Consider the following 22,699-nt stretch of genomic DNA (forward strand, 5'->3'; position numbering starts at 1 on the left):
ATGATGGCTTTAAAACCTAACGCATAGACCTTTCTTTAGGGGGATCAGCCAGCAACTACCTCATCTACTAAAATGCTTTGGGTTTTGCACCTAGTAAAAGTTTATTTCCAGCAGCAAAGATGTGCCTACTGTCCCTCTGCTTTGTCCATATACAGACAAAACTGGCTGGGAATAGCCTAACAAAAGATTTCCCTGCATTCTTTCAAAGATTATCTAAACTGGTTTGCAGTCAGACCCAGAGCAACTCATGCTCACTTGAACAAACATCAGAAATGGCTTGGTGACATAGACAATTTTGGAATCAGGTTCTAAGCAGCAAATATACAGGTATTTATACTCCGGAGCCACTCAAATAATATTCACAGCTGTCTGATCTGATATTAAGGAGCAAAGTGCCTATAACAAGGTGTAGCTTGTATTGACAATCAGTCTGTCAAGGCTGATCAAAAATATTCCACCCTTGCAGTTGTTTTTCTGTGATTAAAGTAATAATAATAATAACAATAATAATAATAACAATAACAATAACAATAAAGTACTCTTTTCACTTCACAAATTCAAAAAAAAAAAAAAAAAAAAAAGCAACATTTAGTCTTCAGCAAGGACATCTTTGGTATGGCAGTAAAACAAGGAAAACGTGAAAGATGTAAGAAGACCAGGGAAATCCATTGCTCCAGCACTCCCAACCATTTACTTGGCTTGTGTTCTAGGTATAAAATTTTGCTTTAAAGCATGCTCTCCAAGTCACACAGGCACTGTCTCAGAATCAAGAGAAATCAAATCTCCTGATATGCTCTCTTGTAAAGAGTATCCTGCCTCTAGGATTCAGAATATTGCACATTTGGATGCATAAATTGTCACTTTAACTGTGCATAACTGGCATTTTATGTATCTAATTGCCTCTTTGAGCACCTGATTTCGAGGTATGCACATTATTTTTAGATGTCCATATTTGAAAATTGGGCTCTCAATCAGCTTTTCATTCATTACTCGACTTTCACTTTTTTTTCTTTTTCTCACAAAGGAGAGATGAATGGATACAGGTACAGTATATACTGCCTCCAGAGAGTGATAATTCTAGTCCTGATATTACAGCATCAGCAAATCTGCCTTGTTTTATTGCTGTGCTGTGACATCATTCCCACAAGTACTACTTTTGAAGGATTGGTAATTCCTGAAATGATATAATTCAGCAGTGGGGCACCTGACCATTCAGCCTACCCCTGAGTCTCCTAAATTCCCAGTGTTTGGAAGAACACTAGCCAGAGCTGTGTGTGAAGTTTATGAAAGGCAGTCACTTACATGTAGCTGAGGGAATTTTCAGTGCTAACTTACCTTATGTATATAGTTAGATTTTTATTTTTTTTTAGTGTCCAGAGACCTTCCAGGGGAGTTTTAGGTTGGATGTTAGGAAGAACTTCTTTACCGAAAGGGTTGTTAGACGCTGGAACGGGCTGCCCAGGGAAGTGGTGGAGTCACCATCCCTGGAGGTCTTTAAAAGACGTTTAGATGTAGAGCTTAGGGATATGGTTTAGTGGGGACTGTTAGTGTTAGGTCAGAGGTTGGACTTGATGATCTTGAGGTCTCTTCCAACCTAGAAATTCTGTGATTCAATATTAAAACCACACAGAATCACAGAATTGGAGGGGTTGTAACGGACTTCCAGAGTTCATCAGGTCCAATCCCCCTGCCAAAGCAGATCCCCTACAGCATGTTGCCCAGGTTGGCGTCCAGATTGGCCTTGAATATCTCCAGAGAATGAGATTCCACAACCTCCCTGGGCACCCTGTTCCAGTGCTCCGTCACTGTCACTGTGAAGAAGTTCTTTCACATGTTGGTGCAGAACTTCCTGTGATCTATTTTGTGGGTATTGCCCCTTGTCCTGTCCCCACAAACCACTGAAAGGAGGTTGGCCAAATCCCTCTGCCTCCCACACTTCAGGTATTTATAAACATTGATAAGATCCCCTCTCAGTCTTCTTTTCTCAAGGCTGAACAGACCCAGGTCTTTCAGCCTTTCCTCACAGGGGAGATGCTCCAGGCCCTGTATCATCTCTGTGGCCCTCTGCTGGATTCTTTCCAGGAGATCCCTGTCTTTTTTGTTCCAGGGAGCCCAGAACTGGACACAGTTCTCCAGATGAGGCCTGACTAGGGCAGAGTAGAGGGGGAGGATCACCTCCCTTGTCCTGCTGGCCATACTCCTTTTAATGCATGTGAATCACATAGATGCACACAGATTTTTATACATTTAATTTCAGAATAACGATGTGACCATATGCTGTGCACTTTTCCAAATCTAAATAAATATTCTATTCCAAATATTGGTAAAAAAAAAAAAAAAAAGAATAAAAAATAAAGAAAAAAAAAAAGGAAAAAAGAAAGAAAGGAAAAGAGAAAAATAAAAAGAAAAAGAAAAAGAAAAAAGAAAAAAAAAAGAGAGAAAAAAAAAGGAAAAAGGGAAAGGAAAATAGGAAAAGGATAGAAAAAAGGAAAAGGAGGAAAAGGAGGAAAAACAAGTAATTTATATATATATATATATATATATAAAATCTCTGCTGTCTCATATACATTGTGTTAGTAACTCATCTATTACCTTTTTTACAGTACCCACATAAGACTGTCTGTTAAATCCTCAAGTTTGTAGCCTACTTCCACAGAGTTTATAAATGAGTCATGAAGCTACTCTATACACTGATAAAATACATGACAGAAAGATTCATATAGGATATTTCAGATATTAAATGCTTTCTGAATGTATATTTCCAAATTCAAATATTAACGTTTGCAATTACTTAAATTAAAATGTTCTGCAAATTGTCAGACTCTAAATCACATATTGTTAGAGCACACTTTAAAAGCTAAAATAAAATTTTGAATCATTCGTAGCCCCAAGATGGGCTTAACTAATTTTTCCCATTTTCTTCTGCAAAATATGAACAGCAACAACAGCTCAGACACTCACATATTACTCTGATCTGAATAGCCTTAACAGAACTCCCTGTCTGAAAAACTACAGATATATAAGAAAACTATGTTCATGATAGCAGAAGGTGATCTAGCAAAACAATGAGCATTATCCAGAAATTAATAAAACAATGGTCTATGTTAGAATAAAAAATAAAATTAATCAATATTATAATGAGATTTGTATCAAGATTTCCTAGCACAAGGTTTCTTAGACACTTTCAGCCCTAGCTCTGCACTTCCTTTTTACTACCATGTTGTTGAGTAACATGCAAAAATTCTAACCAATACTCTATGACTAACAGGTTGTAAAGACTGTATTTTCCTTGTATAAGAAAGGACATTTGCTGTAGTTGTTCTCCATTGAAGAGAACAGCTATCTGTATCAAAATCTTGATCACTTTAAGTGTGGCGGCTGTTCAGACAAAGAGTCTCATTCTGCAAATAGACTTATGAATCACTGTCATGAACGATTCAAACATTTTGTACTGGGAGTGTGTCCCAGCAGAAGAAAAGAAATGTGCATTTTTTCCCTCTTGTTATCAATCTTTTCAGGGGATGATCACTACTTCCAAATCATGCCACAATGCAGTTTTAGTGTTTCATAGATGACTATTTGCTAAAAGGCTCCTTCTCAAATATACACCTCTGGAACATTCTGCAGACAGATTCAGGTCTAGAACCCTTTTTTTTTTTTTTTTTTCCTTGCTTGGAAAAACAATTTTCTATTCTAGAATTTTCAATATTCAAATCTTTTTCACGATCAAAAACTCAAAATACACACAAGTTCCTGTACTGGATAGGGTTTGGATAGAGTTAAGTTCTTCATAGCAGTCCATGTTATCAATAACACAACAATTTTTAAAGTGTTGCTGAAGTGTTTGCATAGCATCAAGGTCTTTTCATTTTCTGGCTCTTTCACCCAGCAAGTAGGCTTGGGGTTCACAAGAAACTGGGAGAGGACACAGGCAGACAACAGCTGTCTCCAACTGGCTGTGGGGGCATTCATGGTTATGGTGTTTGTCTTCCTACGTACCCACTACACATGCTGATGCCTTTCCTTCCAGGAAGCAGCTATCTATCTGTCTGCCCATGGAAAAGAGCAAATGAATTCCCTCTCTTTTTTTTTATTTTATTTATTTTTTTTTTTTTTTTTTCAGACACATGGCTTTGCTTTAGCTATTAAACTGTCTTTAAATACCCCACAAGTTTTTCTTGCTTTTGATCTGATTTTTATTTCTTTTGATCTGATTCTCTCCCGCATCCCACTATAGAATGAGCAAACAACTGACAACTGGGTGGGGGCTTACCTGCTGGAATCAGCCCACTATAGTTCCAGCTGAATATTTTTTAATAATAAATCATACAATACGCGACACTTCTATGAAAGTATGTTTGAGGTGATTCTCATTTCATTTTATTACCTACTAGACATGACAACATGTTCTAATGCCCAGGCAATCAATAATAATCTTAATAAACCCCCAGATTTGTCATACAAACAGAAAAAAAAAAAAAAAAAAAAAAAAACTGATAAATTTAGTTTTTTATTGTTTTTGTTTGTTTGTTTGTTTGTTCATCTTAAAAGGTTTCCCTGCTATTTGGGAATTTTAAGGAGGCTTATACATTATTCTATTTACCAACTGATAGTGGCAGTAAGGTCATTAATTTGCAGGACTGTCAAAATACAAGTGTTTATCAACTCTGCAAATAATAGGTGTGGATCTGGCCCTCTGTAGAGGAGGTTTCCTCACTATACTTGATTCAAAAATGACTATTATGATACATGTGGCTTGGCAGGACTCTCAATATTCTCCTGTTCCTCAAGGTAGGAGACCACCCTCCATTTCTGCTGTTTGCCTACAGCAATATCTAGACTTTTCACTAATTCTCAGAAGTTTTCTTGCTGCCTCAGAGTTTGAGGTCCCAGAACAGGACGAGTCCTGAGCAAGTCAGATCAATGCAGCCAAGACCCCACCACACTGTAGGGGCACAAAGTAGTTGCTTGGGTTCTTAATGTCTACTGCTGCACTACATTAGGTTCCAGCACAAAATGAACCCCAAAACTACTCTTAACTAAAAAAACTGTAGAAGGTTACAGAAATTCACCTATTTTTGCAAAACAGGAGGGAGAAAGAAAAATATTAGTTCTTCCATATAAGGCATATAAAGTTGCCAAGAAGTTTCCAAAGGATCAAGATATTTTTCATCTGAATATGCACAACAGAAAACCACTCTATTTAGATCTTCTGTAGATTTACATAAGACTTGATAATAAGTTTAAACAAAATCAGTGGAAAGGTAAGAGTTTAAGTCCTTCCTTCAATTACAGTATCAAGTGTATCTTATAGGTACTAATAGTCAACTGCAAATATATTATACCTCTTGCAAAACATTCAACAGTTTTAACTCTAGAAAAATAGTCATGCACCTTACTAAAATTATTATGTTGATATATACACAGTGTGTGTTCAGCAGTGTTTTATTTCAGCCATGCAAAAAGCATATCAAGAATCTTCTTCCAGGGACGGGACGGACATCAACAACTTCTCTGGGAAACCTGTCCCAGTGTCTCACCCTCCTCCTAGTAAAGGATTTCTTCCTTGTATCTAGTCTAAATCTAAATCTAAATCTACCCTCTTTTAGTTTAAAGCCATTATCCGTTGTCTTATCACTCCACTCCCTGATAAAGACTTTCTTTCCAGCCCCCCTGGAAGGCCTCTATAAAATCTCTCCAGAGCCTTCTCCAGGCTTAACATCCCTAGTTCTCCCAGCCCCTCTTCATAGGAGATGTACTCCAGCCTACTCATGCCTCTACTCTGGACTGGCTCTAATAGGCCCATGTCCTTCTTATTTCGAGGCTTACATTCCAAGACTCAGAACAGAGGACAGCAAAAGCCATTTTTCTTTGAACAGAATGAATATTTATTTAATTAATTAACAATGTCTTAGGTATTCAGAGATATGAAAGCAGACAGGATAAACCAAGCATCGATATATTTTTGCCCAGGTTGAATGATATGAACAGGGTGTACATTAAATAGCAGTCATCAAAACCAGATTTGCATTGAAGCCAAAAGATGTGTTTAAAAATAATTTGTGTTTGTGTGTGTGGTATGCATGTATTATTGTTAAAAGCAAAGGCATTCTATCATGCAATTTATCCCAGATGCTTTCTACTTTGCCTTTTTATCCTATTAACATCAATGTAACATAGTCAGTGACAGTTACTTTTATTGATTCATAATTCATATACATACTAACGGGTATCTGATCAAATGAGTTATGCATATTGCACTCTGTATTTGCTAAAATAGTCTTCTAAACAGTCACAAGAATAAAAAAGTGTTTATTTTCTCAGCATTAAAAGGATTAGAAAACATGGCATCTTGAGAAATGAGGTTCTCAAAATGCCCCTGTTGGCCACAAAAGATCCATTTGAACTGAATTTTATGTCTATTTGTCACCATTTCTTGCCTGGTCATGATAATGTTTACTGTCCTCCCTCTGGCAATATATAATATATCACAGACATTAACTTGGCAGAAGTCTCTGTAAACACGGGTCTGAACTTTAGGAGAGTCTGCCTGAAAATACATTTCAATAATTAAATAAACCCAAACAGGATAATCTCATGGCATGAACAGGATGCATCAATAAAAAATAAAAAATTATAAATTAAAAAAAAAAAAAAAAGTCAGATGGAAGGATTTCATTATTTCATTACAGTAAAAGAAATATCTGTGGCATGAAGCTCAATTTGTGAAGAGTTCAAACCACAGGACTCCTGTTAAAGAAAGGCTGCTGCTGAGACACATCAAAAGATCATCTTTATTGAAGAACAATTCTATGACCTAGTTTCCTGGTCAGCAACAAGCTTTTGTAGAAACTTCAGGAGCTGCTAAAAAGCGCTGTAAAGTTATCATACTTTTATCTTTACTTTAGTAGGAAGGAGGAAAGACTTGAAAAAAAAAAAAAAATCCGCCATTTTGCCTTACATGTAATTCTACAAGTTACATAAACCTAGGGGCAAAGGAAGAAACAAAAGTAACATAAACTAGATGTTCAGAAATATACTTTGTTAGGTAGAAGATGTTTAAGACCTAGTTAGGACATGAAAACACTTTTTCTCTCTGTTAAAGATACATAGAAAGTAAACTTCAAGGAAGACGTGATTTGACTCAGAAGTTAATTCACAAGGTAGGCTTAAATGATACAAGAATGGTATACGAGATTCTCTGAATCTATGAAATGTTACAGAGTGAAGGATCAGAGACAAAGCCAATGTCTAAATATATGGGCAGAAGCAATACACAGGAGTCATTTAATGTTAAAACAGCTCAGGATAGTAAATAAAGATAATATTGGTTTTCAACTCATTTATTTTTCACTTGGCATACAGACTGCTACAGAGCATAAAAGTTACTAAGAAAGTATGAATGTAAAGTTTTGTTTCTGACATAACATTTTGTCCATACTGCAGTTTATCATTTGCATTTGCATCTCCAAATCCAGTTTTGGTAGAATTATTAAGCACCAGACAAGTTCGGGTATTAGGACAAGAAATACTGCTACGACTAGAGTTGAGTATAATATTTTTGATTCTAGGAAGAAAAAAGGGGGGGTTGTGGGGGAGGGAGATAAAAAATGGATTATATGTAAACTTAATGTGGATTTTTACAGTGAATAATTTGATTACTAGGGAGGTTTTAATTGCCTTTCAAAAATGAGGGCCAATATTGGCTGAACAGCTCATAAATTGCACCCTTTCAATCTCATGGTCCTTCTGAATAAATATTTGCTATGTGTTTGGCTTCTTTAGGGGAAGGGATAGCCAGGGGAAGAAGGGGCCTTTACATGCTCTCTTCTGCAGCATATGAGAAAGTTTTGAAGTTGAGTGGCTTTGTTCTAAAAAGTCAGGGGCTGATCATAGCTTGTGTCTAGACAAAACTAGATTCTCTCAGGAAGCTTCAGAAAAGTACTGAAAGATCACCCAAAAATGCCACCTGTGGACCTGCAGCAATTTTTAGTAAAAGTAAAGTGTCTCATAACAATAAAAAGGGAAGGAATCAGGTTTCTTTTCTCCGTCTATTTTATTAATTCTTCTGCAGAGCAGCAGTTAACATCTCAGCATAGCTACTATTTGATAACAGGTCTGCCTGTCTCTACAGTCTTCTTATCTGCCTTTCCTTTGGAATTTTTTCCAGCACATGAACATCTCCACATTCCACACAGTCAGTTCCTGTTGATGATTTGTCCCATGCGTCTCTTCCTGTTGATATTCAAATTACTAAAAAAAAAATATATATATAAATAAAAATTATTCCAGCACTTACTTTATCACACTTTTTCCAGTGTGGCTCCAGTGATCTGTTACCTCTGTCTGTTACCTTGCCTTTTGATTGTGAAGCTCTGCTTTTTCCCACTCACAGAGATACCAGAAGTCAGAAAAAAAAAAAAAAAAAAAAAAAAAAAAAAAGTAACAACAGAAATTATGCTACAGAATGACTGTGGTTTTAGTATTTAAAACTGATTCTTTGTGCAAGAAACTGACATGCCTTCTCGGGACAGCAGGATATCATACAGATTTCTATGCTGCTTTTCAGTTGATTTGAAGGTTGTAGAGACAACACACAAAACTTCTGATTGGGGCTAGGCATTGAGGTGCGGGCAGCAGGATGCTGCAGGGGCAGGCCTGTGTGAGGAGAGGCTGGGGCTGCCCCTGCTGGGCACAGCTGGTTCCAGCCAGTTCCAGCCAGCTCCCACAACAGGCACCCCGCTGGGCACAGCTGTGGTCCTCAGAAGAGCCCTTCTGAAAATGTATTTTAAAAAGAGCAAAACACTGCATAGCAGAGATGAGTGAAAGGAAAAAGTGTGAGAAGCAACCCTACAGACAGGAATGGAGAGAAGTTCTGCCTGGGAGGAAATGGGGGGAGGAGGGGATGTGTTGGTTTTATGTCTTTGTTTCTTGAGATCCACCTCTGTTTTAATTGGCAATAAACTGAATTCCTTTTCCACAAGTCAAGTCTGTTTTGCCTATGACTTTAAGAGGTCTCCCTGTAGTTACCTTGACCCAGAAGTTTTTCCATCTTACTTTATCACTCTGCTGTTGAGAAGAGGATTCAGATAGTGGCTGGCTGGGCAGCTGGGGCTTAAATGATATGTGCATAAACATATGCAGACTGCTCCCCATCTTATGCAGTTCATCCATTTATTTTACGTGGTTCATAGTTGCTGTACCAGAGCTATAGGAAGAGAAAACAGAAATACAGGATTTTGACACTTGTCTTTTTTTCTCTTTTTTTTTTTTTTTTTTCTTTGTCCGTATACAGTTACTCCTATGCAAGCTAAAACCCAGTCCCTGACACACAGATTATCTGCATATCTGTAGGCTACACTGCTTACTTAAGTCTCGGTTTTGTAATGCTCTACTACACATTCACTTTACCTCACTATTCATGCCCAGCTTTCTAAGGTACACCTTCTAGACTGACAAACAAATCTCTTTATGACATTTGGACTCCATAGACAGCTGTCCAGAGCAATACTATGGATCATACTTGAGAGAGGGATCAGTAAGTAATGAATTTTGCAATCACTTATCCCCCAGATGAGGAGCATAAATGTGAAGGTAGCAGGAGAGAGAGATGGAGGAAACACTTTTTGGCAATTAATATTTTTTTCTTTTTTATATATCCTGAAAAAGACTAAATAGGAGAATGAAAATTTTGAAGTATAAAGCATGCTTTTGACCAAGTATTCCAAAGCCCTAAAGGTCACTCTTTATATAAGTGTACATTACAAATCTTTGCCCTGCTACTCCACAGAATACCTGAGATATTACAAACACACAGCTCTATGTTCTTTAGCCCCAGAGTGTTAGTTTAGAATGTTCATTTGTTTTCTTTAATTCCTTGTCTATTAGTCAAGGCAGTTCTCATAGAATACTTGTAAATAGCATCATATTATGTGTGGTTGCAATGATGTTGGTGATTTAGTCCTCCTTAGTAGCAAAGCTTATATTTCCCAAGGCATTACAAAAAGTCATTCTAGCAGCCCAGGTTTTGTAGAATTGCTGGTTTCAAAATCCAGAACCTCCTGAATACTACTGTGCACACGGTGCAGCGTTATCTTTGTATGTATCAAGGGGAAAGTGGTTAAAATAAAATAAAATAAAATAAAAATAAAATAAAATAAAAATGTTTAATCTACTTTTTTTTTTTTTTCTCTAATGCATCAGTTTTGTATGCTCTATGAAACATGGTGCAGAGTTATTTTCTTCATGATCCTCTACATTCTTTGACACTGAAACCATTCACTAGCAAATAGATTTTTCCCACTTTGCGTACATAGCATAATTCATGTACATAGCATGCTCTGAAGAAAAGTCATCTTAGGCACTTATGTAGGGAAAAGTATTAGATCATCAGATGAATTAAAAGTAGAAGCTGTAATAGATTTAGCAAGACTAATATCTTGGGAGCAAAGGATTTTTAGTTCATATGAAGAAAATTGTGAGGAGGGAACCACGTGATGTTAAAAGCAAACAAGGAAAAAGGGTGATGTTTACCCTCTACGCATTCTCCCATGCTTTCTAATATCATTCATAATCCAATTTATTTTATGGAATAGAAATCTCATTTATTTTAAATTAGATTTAAAAGAATTTCATTCTTTTACTACGGAAATAGTTGTAATTGAGAGGCCTGTTGTACAACAAAGTCAGTCCAATACTCAGTTTTGAAACACAGTAAGTTTGGTTAAGCATATCTACAATGAAAGTCCAAACTAGACCAGAGGTTTAAAAGGATCAAAAAATCTCCCACTGGCACTACCAGGAGATTTATAAACTACTTTATATCCTCCTCAGTCTCTGGATGACTAGAAAAGCAAGTTTGCTTGTGGCATCCATTAAAATAACATTTACAAAGACAAATGGGTACAATTGATTTAAATATACTTAAAAAAAAAAAAAAAAGGATTGCAGAAAAAAATGACAAGGGAGCAATTGCTGACTTCATATGATCACAGAAAGAGCTAGTACACAGCATAATTTCACAAAGAATTGGACTGCTGGTCTGACAGGCCAACAGGATCCACAGATGTCCATCTTTCCCAAGCCTGTAAAGAGTTAGAAGTGCTAGTGAGGAGAGAGTTCCCAGTGCCACAACAAAAGAAAAACAGGCACCTATCAGGGTAGATACCAAGTTCATCCTTATGCAGAATTTTTTTTTAATATGTTTGGTTTTTGTGTGACAGGATAAATCCTGAGTGTTGTTCTCAGGTCTATCTACAATGACCTAGGAACCTTCCTATGAATATATGTACCACATTGTAAATACTGCTGGTTCATTTCTTCCAAATTTTGGTGGACAGTTCCAATGCCACTCCCTTTGTCATGCCCACAGCCCCTAATAAAATACTGAATACACAAAAATTATTTGTGCATCCTCATCAAGTGACAAGACAGCCATTGTCAACTATTGACCAAGAAAAAAGTGAAACACCACTGTGACTCTTCATTATAAAATAACCGATATTGAGGTATTACTGTCTTAGCCTTGACAGCTCTACAACTAAAATTAAAAACAATAAAATAAAAACAATAAAATAAAATAAAATAAAATAAAATAAAATAAAATAAATAAAAATAAAAAACAGCACTTTACAACTTTACATGTCTCCCATGTAAACTGGCAGCCAGGGACTGCAGACTACTGAGGATCAAGCAGAAGGCAAGTCCTGCTGGAACTAAATCATTGCAAAATCTTACTCAATACCTGCTCTTGCACATAAACTCACAACCACCAAAATGCTGCACACATGCTCATTTAATAAGGTAAAAAGTTGCTTCAATAACAGGACACCAAAGCAGTATGAAATTAGAGAGGGAAATCAAATCGATTATAGGTCCAGGAGGAGATAGTTTTTCTATCCTTGGATCTGTTAGCAGGTGTGCTGGGTGCATACAGATTAGCTGATAAATGGCTGATTCAATAGACTCGTAACAAACACATGCTTTGCTAGAGATGACTTTTTAAGTCACCATACATCAAACAGACAGTGTCAGCCTTTGAGGATAAACCTGTGATGACTTGTTGTGCTCTTTGAACTGCCTCAGAGACCCAGAGACTAAAAAAGTGCCTGAATGTTCCTCTGAATCCACTGGGAGGATTGAAAGCTTCAAAGAGGAACACTATCACATCCTAGGGAAAATGCATTGATTGAAGGAACCAGTGTGAAATAGTCTTTAATAATTACCAGAATGCTGGAATCGACTGGTGTTTTGCTGAGCTATATTTTATCTTTATTGGATTAACTGTGACACAGTAGGTTATGTCAAAGGGAATGTGCATGAATATTAAAAGTAAATGTGGTGTGAATAATAGATAACTTACATTAGATGCAACAGCATGCAGCAATTTTTATTCACCTATGTAATTAGATTAAAACAAATCTGCTGAATAAAGTATATTGTCTTATCATAATCCAAATTCAAAAGTATCAAGAAGTTACAAAACAAAGATAATTTGTGGTCTTTAGAAGATGCATGTGGTTATATACATATAAACACAACAGGGAAAATTTTTGAGAAGAATTCTAGTGAAAATTTTGGTGATAAATAGAAAACCAATTTAGTCTTTAATTGATAAGAAGTGCCCTACAGATCCACCTATAACTTCAGCAGCAGATTTGTGCTGTTTATACTTTTTAAAATCCATTCAGAGGGAAATGGAAGGAACAAGTTATATAAAGCAACTGAGCTTAATGCTAGGTTAGTACATGAAATGCTTCTTGACATTTTAAATTTGTATACTCAACATCAGGTCTTCCAATTCCTTAAATGATTGTTTTAATGTACTTGGTTGTGTTCTTTTGTATACCAGAAAAATATATATTGGTTTGGATTTTTAAGCAAAGTCCAATTTTTATAAATCTGAGCATCTGAAGATATGGACATCAGTGGTATCTGTAGAATCATAGAATAATTTAGCCTTGAAGAGACCTCTGGAGGTCATTAGAACAACCTGCTGCTCAAAGTAGATCTAATTAGACCACGTTGCTCAAAGCCATGATTAGTGCAGTCTTGAACAACTCCATGAACAGAGATTCCACACCCTCTCTGGACACCCCTCCCAGGATTTGATCATCCTTGTGGGAAAGAAAATAAATAAATACATAAATAAAAATCAAAATTTTCCATGGTCCAACTTGCGTCTGTTACCTCTCATTCTGTCTCCATGCATCTCCACGACAAGTCTGGCTCCATCTTCTCTGTATCCTCATATTACATATTTATAAGGCACCAATAAAGTCTCCCCTTTGCCTTCTCTTCTCCAAACTGAACACACTAAGTTCTCTCAGCTTCTCTTCTGATGTGTGCTCCAGTCCCTGACCATCTTAGTGGCCTCCACTGGAATTGCTAAAATATGTTAATATTATTCTTTTACTGAGGAGCCCAGAACTGGACATGGCATTGTAGGGATAGTCTCACGAGTGTCAAATAGAGGATCACTTCCCCAGACTTACTGAATACATTCGTACTAATACAGCTTAGCATGCAGGTGGCCTTTTCTGACTCACTTTCAAGTTACTGTCCACAAGGACTCCCAGATCCTTTTCTGCAGAGCTGTTTTCCGCCTATTTGGTTGTCAGCCTATATTGTTGCATGGGGTTATTCCATCCTTGTTTTAGGACTTGGCCTTTGCTAAACTCTGTAACATGCCTGTCAGCTCATTTCTCCAGCCTACCCAGGTTTCTTTGACTGGGAGACTTTCCCTTCAGTGTACTCACCACTAAATTCATTTTTTTTAATGTTTTTTCTACAAAATTGGATGTACTCCACATCTACAAACTCAGGATGTACTTAATCTTATCGCCATATAAGTTAATGAAGACATTAGACAATTTTGTTCAAAGTTTTATCCCTGGGGGTAGCTGGCAGTTAAGGGCTGCCAGGTGAACTTTGTGCAATTCTGAACTCTTTGAGTTGAGCACACCAGCCAATTTCCAATCACCTATCATTCACTTACACAGCATATTTCTCACCAATATGGTGATAATGAGACTATGGGAGACTCTAAAATGTCTATAAGTTCAAGGAATGCAACACTCACTGACTTGTTCACAGTTTTAGTCACATCATCATAGAAAGTGATCAGATAGATTAATCAGATATGTCAGATATTATTTGTCCTTGGTAAACTTTGGTAAACCCATGTTGGCATAAGTATTCTGATAACCTTCTTGTGCCTTGTATAGAAATGGCTTCTAAGAGGATTTGCTCCATAACCTTTCAGAGTTGCCTGTAGTTACCTGGATTCTATGTCTTCACTTTTCTGAAGTTGGTTGCAACATTGCCTTTTTTCAGTCATGAAGAACCTCCCTTCAAAAGGATGCCTTGACATTTTGAAGATGACAGAGTCTCACAATTACATTAACTAGCTCCTTCAGCACCCATCAATGCTTTCCATCTGGTCCTATGCAGTTCTCTATCTCTAATTGGCTTAAGTGATCCCTGACTTGCTTCACTTCCACAGACTTTTCTAGTAGGCTCAGGGGTCTGGAAGGTGTGTGGGAAAACCTTCCCAGTGAAAACTGACTAAAATAGCAACAAGGTATTATAGTGAGGAATATAGGTCTAGCCTCCTTTTAGAACATATCCATGTATTTATACATGCATATGTGCTCACATACAGATATGTACTGCCTGTGAAAAACAGCACAAGGATAGACCAATGAAGGTCAACAGATCTCTGCTTGTATCTAATGTGTCTCACGCTTTAAATTTAGTTGAAAGCCAAAGTAAATCAAAGTTGTGACAGTGTTTTATTTTGTTTTTAATCTAATCACCTACATAGTACCAGTTAAATATGAAGTCAGTTTTTATTTACCTTAAAATGTGACAATATATGCAGAATAAGTTGCTTTCATTTTGAGGTTTTATCAGTCAATTCACCAAGTGTTGAAGTACTAACATTACATAGCCGCTGAGGCTAACTAATTTTTGACAATGTTGCATTAAAGTCAATTAACTCAGTCCAGACAAACCAAACATAGCCCGTAGCTTCTTCTTCAACATCATTCTCACCATATCACGCTTAAAAATTTTAATGGGTTGACAAGTTGAAATCTTAAAGAAGCCACAAAAGTGCAGAGTGTGCAACTGTTTTTCTTACACAGGTTATGGAAGGATTTCCCTATTGTCTCCATAAATAAATAAATAAATAAAATTATAATAATTACCAAAAAAAAATAAAATAAAATAAAAATGTTATTTTATGCCATTTCCCAAAAGAGTTGACCTATGTTTCAAAATTTTGATTTTAAGATTTGTATTTAACATGTCAGCATTCTTCCCTCAGGGCAAACAGAAGACAGTGGGCTCCTGGGATGCATAAGGAGGAGTCTTACCAGCAGGTCAAGCCGAGTAATCTTTCCCCTCTCCTCAGCATAGCTGAGACATCCACTAGAGTACTGTGTCCATGCTGAGGCCACCCACTACTCGAGAGAGATGGAGCTACCTGAGAGCATCCAGTAAAATGCCTTGTAGATATTGAAAGGGCTGGAGCATCTCCCATAGCAGAAAGAGCTGGGAGAGCTGTGACTCTAGCCTAGATGAAACTCTACCTGGGTTTTATCAGAATATTCCAGTATCTGAAAATAGGCTCTTACGACAGAGACACACTTTTTCTGGTGGTGCTCAGTGAGAGGGCAAGAGTCAGTGGGCACAAAACGAAACACAGGATATTCCTCCTGAACGTAAGGAGACACCTTTTCATTGTGTTGGTGACTGAGCATAGCAACAGGTTGCCCAGAGATATGGTGGGCTCTTTGCCCATGGAGATCCTTCATGGCCATCTAGAGGCAGTTCTTTTAAAGCTTTCTAAATATCTTCCTTGGCAATCTGCTCTGGGTGAGCCTGTTTTAGCAAGGGTGTTGGACCAGATGATCCTTCCAATCCTTCCAGCCTCAGCCATCCTGGTTATTCCTGGGGCTTTCCCACTTGCAGCAAGGGCAAGCCCTTCTCCTCTGACAGCCCTTGGAGCACCTGAGTCAGGGTGCTCTGTTGGTGCTAACGACATCACCAAGGCTCCCCTGCCTCCCTGGCTGGGCTGACCATTGCCATGCCTTTGCACACGGGGGCATCAGCCTCTTTTCACAGGACCCAACAGGCCTGAGGTTAAAACCCACCCACAAGGCCACCAGAAGATGGCCCATGTCCCGTGCAGCAGGCTTTCCCTCTTGGGAACATCTGTCTTCCTCAATGGGCAGCCCCAGAGACCCCTGTGATGTCACCGAGCAACAACTGTAACTACCCTGTGACTGGCAGGGCTCATTGAGAGGGCTTTAAACTAGGTAAGAAGGGGGATGGGGCTGAAGCAAGGTTTGCTGGAGCTGTGCCAGGGGGAACAATAGCAAGGCCGGGGGATAAGGCAATGGCCCAGCTGAAGTGCATCTACACCAATGCACGCAGCATGGGTAACAAACAGGAGGAGCTGGAAGCCATCGTGCAGCAGGCAGGCCACGACTTGGTTGCCATCACGGAGACGTGGTGGGACCACTCTCATGACTGGACTGCTGCAATGACTGGCTATAAACTCTTTAGAAGGGACAGGCAGCACAGAAGGGGTGGTGGAGTGGCTCTCTATATTAGAGAGTCTTTTGATGTTGTAGAACTCGAGGCTGGGCATGACAAAGTTGAGTCCCTTTGGGTTAGGATCGGCGGGGCCAACAAGGCTAGCGTCCTGGTCGGGGTCTGTTACAGACTGCCGAACCAGGACGAGGAGACGGATGAGGAGTTCTACAGGCAGCTGGCAGAAATTGCGAAATCGTCAGCGCTGGTTCTCGTGGGGGACTTCAACTTCCCTGACATATCCTGGAAGCACAACACAGCTCAGAGGAAGCAGTCTAGGAGGTTTCTGGAGAGGGGGGAAGATAGCTTCCTGACACAGTTGGTTAGTGAGCCTACCAGAGGTGGCGCCCCACTAGACCTTCTCTTCACAAACAGAGAAGGACTGGTGGAGGATGTGATTGTCGGGAGCTGTCTTGGGCAGAGTGACCATGAAATGGTGGAGTTCTCTATTCTTGGCAAGGCCAGGAAGGGGACCAGTAAAACCACTGTATTGGACTTTAGGAGGGTTGACTTTGTGCTGCTGAGGACACTGGTTGGTAGAGTCCCTTGGGAGGCGGTTCTGAAGGGCAGAGGAGTCCAGGAAGGCTGGGCGCTCTTCAAGAGGGAAATCTTAATGGCGCAGGAACGGTCTGTCCCCACGTGCCCAAAGACGAGCTGGCGGGGAAGAAGACCAGCCTGGCTGAACAGAGAATTGTGGCTTGATCTTAGAAGAAAAAAGAGGGTTTATAATCTTTGGAAAAGTGGGCAGGCCACTAGGGAGGACTATAAGGATATCGCGAGGCTGTGCAGGGACAAAATTAGAAAAGCCAAAGCTCATCTGGAGCTCAATCTGGCTACTGCCGTTAAAAATAACAAAAAATGTTTTTATAAATACATCAACACAAAAGGAGGACTAAGGAGAATCTCCATCCTTTACTGGGTGCGGGGGGAAACTTAGTTACAAGAGATGAGGAAAAGGTGGAGGTGCTTAATGCCTTCTTCGCCTCAGTCTTTAACGGCAATACCGATTGTTCTCTGGATACCCAGTACCCTGAACTGGTGGAAGGGGATGGGGAGAGAGATGTGGCCCTCACTATCCATGAAGAAATGGCTGGTGACCTGGTACGGCACTTGGATGTGCACAAGTCGATGGGGCCGGATTGCATCCACCCAAGGGTACTGAGAGAACTGGCAGAGGTGCTGGCCAAGCCGCTTGCCATCATTTATCAACAGTCCTGGCTATCGGGGGAGGTCCCAGTTGACTGGCGGCTAGCAAATGTGACGCCCATCTACAAGAAGGGCTGGAGGACTGACCCGGGAAACTTCAGGCCTGTCAGTTTGACCTCAGTGCCAGGGAAGCTCATGGAGCAGATTATCTCGAGAGTCATCACGCAGCACTTGCAGGACAAGCAGGTGATCAGGCCCAGTCAGCATGGGTTTATGAGGGGCAGGTCCTGCTTGACGAACCTGATCTCCTTCTATGACAAAGTGTCGCGCTGGGTGGACGAGGGAAAGGCTGTGGATGTGGTCTACCTTGACTTCAGCAAGGCTTTTGACACCGTTTCCCACAGCATTCTCCTCAAGAAACTGGCTGCTCTTGGCTTGGACTGGCGCACGCTTCGTTGGGTTAGAAACTGGCTGGATAGCCGGGCCCAAAGAGTCGTGGTAAATGGAGTCAAATCCAGTTGGAGGCCGGTCACTAGTGGCGTTCCCCAGGGCTCAGTGCTGGGGCCGGTCCTCTTCAATATCTTCATTGATGATCTGGATGAGGGCATTGAGTGCACCCTCAGTAAGTTTGCAGATGACACCAAGTTAGGTACATGTGTCGATCTGCTTGAGGGTAGGAAGGCTCTGCAGGAGGATCTGGAGAGGCTGGACCAATGGGCCGAGGTCAACTGCATGAAGTTCAACAAGGCCAACTGCTGGGTCCTGCACCTGGGGCGCAATAACCCCAAGCAGAGCTACAGGCTGGGAGATGAGTGGTTGGAGAGCTGCCAGGCAGAGAAGGACCTGGGAGTGATGGTTGATAGTCGGCTGAATATGAGCCAGCAATGTGCTCAGGTGGCCAAGAAGGCCAACAGCATCCTGACCTGTATAAGAAACAGTGTGGCCAGGAGGGCTAGGGAGGTGATTGTCCCCCTGTACTCGGCTCAGGTGAGGCCACACCTCGAGTACTGTGTTCAGTTTTGGGCCCCTCACTACAAGAAGGACATGGAGGTGCTTGAGCGAGTCCAGAGAAGGGCTACGAAGCTGGTGAGGGGCCTGGAGAACAAGTCTTACGAGGAGTGGCTGAGGGAGCTGGGCTTGTTCAGCCTGGAGAAAAGGAGGCTCAGGGGTGACCTTATCGCTCTCTACAGGTACCTCAAGGGAAGCTGTAGCGAGGTGGGGGTTGGTCTGTTCTCCCACGTGCCTGGTGACAGGACAGGGGGGAATGGGCTTAAGTTGCGCCAGGGGAGTTTTAGGTTGGATGTTAGGAAGAACTTCTTTACCGAAAGGGTTGTTAGCCACTGGAACGGGCTGCCCAGGGAAGTGGTGGAGTCACCATCCCTGGAGGTCTTTAAAAGACGTTTAGATGTAGAGCTTAGGGATATGGTTTAGTGGGGACTGTTAGTGTTAGGTCAGAGGTTGGACTTGATGATCTTGAGGTCTCTTCCAACCTAGAAATTCTGTGATTCTGTGATACCCGTGACCTCAATGCTTTTCAGCAGCTGCAGGCTCTGTCCCCATGCATTTTCTCCAAGAGCTCCTGTGGGTGCACACGCGAGGTGTGACAGCTCCCATAGGACTGTGGCTTGTGCTTCGAGCTGTGGCTTTTAGAAAGCAGCAGCTCTGGGTGGAGAACAAAGGCAGTCTCTTCCAGCGCTCCTCTCCCTGCTGACAGCTGTGTGTGGGTCCCACACAGAGGCTGTCCCAGGCCTTTGGCCACCAGGAGGGATCCAAGGCCTTTGGAAGTGCTGAAGATTCCAAGGAGAGTTTTTCTCCACTGTCCCTGAGAGCCTTCGTCAGGTACCTCAGTTCACCCAGGTTGTACAGGACCTCAGGGGGAGAGGGCATGGAGATCAGGGGTAATGGACACCCTGGCTCCTCCCCAGGGCCACAGAGCTGATGGGGGAAGGTAGGGCTGGAGGGTAGCCCTTGCGGCTGGCTGCCCCACAGGACTGGGGACAGGGAGTCCCTCTGGAAGGCCCTTTCCTACCCTCTCCCTCAGCTGGCTGAGGCTCCCTTTCTTTTTCCCCTCCTAGCACCAGACAAGGTCAGGCACGTGGCAAAGATGTCGGGGCAGGACATGGAAGCGGGTGCCCAGGAAGCCATGGAGGAGTGCGTCTCTGACATGACTGCCAGCACCAGCCAGCAGCAGCAGGCCGGGCTGTTGGAGGCTGCAGAAGACCTCCTGTGTCCTATCTGCATGAATGACATCGAGAACGCAGCCTACGTGGCCTTCTGCTTCCACCGCTTCTGCCTGGAGTGCATCCAGCAGTGGGCCGAGAGGAGAGCTACGTGCCCCATCTGCAGGTGGCCCTTCCACCGGCTCCTGCACTCGGTGCAAGCGGACAATGACTACCAGGAGTGCGTGGTCGTCTCTTCCACCCGTTGCTGCAGGGACGTGGCCAGAGAGAGGGACCGGAGCAGGTCACCACATCGGCGCTCCAGCCCACACAACTCAGACGCTGACCACAGCCCCTCAGCACCGAGAAGGAGGCCTGTGGGACGTGACCCAGCGTCCAGAGAAGATGCTGTTCGGGGGCCCTCCAGCACCACCTCTCAGCAGGCTCCCACATCCAACACTTCTGGGGAGCCAGCCCAGCTGAGTACAAGGCAGCGCCCAGCCGGCCCTATGGCCACACCTTGCTCCAGCTTCAGAACCGTGCTGCGGCGAGCTCTGCAGTTTGACTTCTGTTGCCTCCAATAAACATCTTGGTGACATTCAGGGGAGTGTTTTTCAAACTAACAGAACAACCCACACTAGGGAATGCTTTCCACTGACTGAACAGGGGAGGAAATTTCCAGGTCTGAGTGCTGACTTGGTGTAGCATAACTGCCACAACAGAGGATTTCTCCATGCTGCTCCCAGACTCCTGTTTCCCAGCACTGGGCCAGCGGTGTACAAGCCCTCTAACGGCACAGGTTGCTGGCAGGTCATCAAGACCTGCACACAACTCAGCTGCCATAGACACAGCCATGCTGACAGCCCCGTCCCTTGGGCTGGTTCTTCTATTTGGGGGAATCACTGTCTGTTTTGGAAAAACTACTGCACAACCCCTACAACAGGCTTTCTCCTTTTGGATATTTTGCCTTCGTCACTGGACAGCTGGACAGCTCCAGCAACCCCTGTGATTTCACTGAGCTATGGCTGTGACTGACCATGGCTTGTAGCCCCTCCAACATTTCTGTTTTAAACAGTGTGGCTGGGGCAGATGACCTCCAGAGTTTTCTTCCAACCACCACAATTCCTTGTTTCTCTAAATGGGGTAGCATTAAAAATCTTAATATTTATTGAATATTTTTATACACTAATAGATCAACAAACAGCTGCAACCATCAAGTACCAATACTTGCAAATACTAGTTAAAATAGAAACTACTGATGCACTTGCATTTTTGGGGTCCTCAATTCACTCAGTCTTTGAAAGGACTGATTTTTTTTTATTATTTTTTTTTTTTTCTGGTTGTATTTTTCCTAATTTAAAAGAGTGATAAAGTTTTAGGTCTTTTTACAAAACTCTGAATATAAGGTTTAAACATGCAAATAGATGTGAAAAATGCGTACATTACAAAATGTAGCAAACTCATTTTTTCCCACTCCAAGTTTAAAATTGGGCAAACGAAGCAATTATTCAAAAATAACAATCCCATGATTCATTAAAATCAAAATCAGTCAAAATCTACATCTCTTCAAAAGTGTAAAATTAAGATATGTATTTTTCATCTCTGTCTTACATCTGTAAAATGTATTTGACCATAAATACTCATTGAGTGAAGCATCCTTATCTTTGTGTGTGTGTGTTTGTGTGTGTGTGTGAAAACTGATAAAATTGCCATTAATTTCCCAGTAATGCTTTTCTCATGGAGGCTACTAGTTCATAAATTTACATGCTGCTAATCCTGGAGTATACATAGTTCTTGCTTTTAAGTTTCCTTAAAAAGCTGACAGTGAACTGTGTAATTGCAAAAAGACTCTGTGTTGTAGTGGATCAAAAATTGTTATTAAGAGTTTCAAGGTAAATTAAGTTATTGAAAGAACGAGAGGAAACTGTTGCTACAAGTGGCAAAATGGAAAAATAATATATACATATATATATATATATATATATATATATAGAATTCTCCTTTGCCTTGTAATCTTGTAAATAAGAGTCCTACAACATCTCTAAAATGTAGAGTGTATGATAGAAGAGTGGTCTTTGAAGACCACTGTATGAAGTTCAACAAGGTCAAGTGCCGGGTCCTGCAGAACCACCCCAAGCAGTGCTACAGGCTGGGAGATGAGGGGTTAGAAAGCTGCCTGGCAGAGAAGGATCTGGGAGTATTGGTTGATAGTTGGCTGAATACGTGCCAGCAGTGTGCTCAGGTGGCCCAGAAGGCCTCAGCCCATCGGTCCAGCCTATCCAGATCCTCCTGCAGAGCCTTTCTACCCTCGAGCAGATCAACACATGCACCTAACTTGGTGTCGTCTGCAAACTTACTGAGGGTGCACTTGATCCCCTCATCAGACCATTGATAAAGATGTTAAAGAGAACTGGCCCTAATACTGAGCCCTGGGGGACTCCAGTAGTGACCGGCCTCCAACTGGATTTAACTCCATTCACCACAACTCTCTGGGCCCGGCTACCCAGCCAGTTTCTAATCCAATGAAGCGTACACCAGTCCAAGCCAAGAGCAGCCAGTTTCTCAAGGAGAAGGTTGTGGGAAACAATGTCCAAAGCCTTACTGAAGTCAAGGTAGACCAAATCCACAGCCTTTCCCTCATCCACCAAGCATGTCTATTTGTCATAGAAGGAGATCAGGTTCGTCAAGCAGGACCTGCCTTTCATAAACCCATGCTGACTGGGCCTGATCACCTGCTTGTCCTGAAAGTGCCACATGATGACACTCAAAATAATCTGCTCCATGAGCTCCCCTGG

This window comes from Oxyura jamaicensis, chromosome Z (assembly GCF_011077185.1).
Source record: "Oxyura jamaicensis isolate SHBP4307 breed ruddy duck chromosome Z, BPBGC_Ojam_1.0, whole genome shotgun sequence".
Lineage (NCBI taxonomy): Eukaryota > Metazoa > Chordata > Aves > Anseriformes > Anatidae > Oxyura > Oxyura jamaicensis.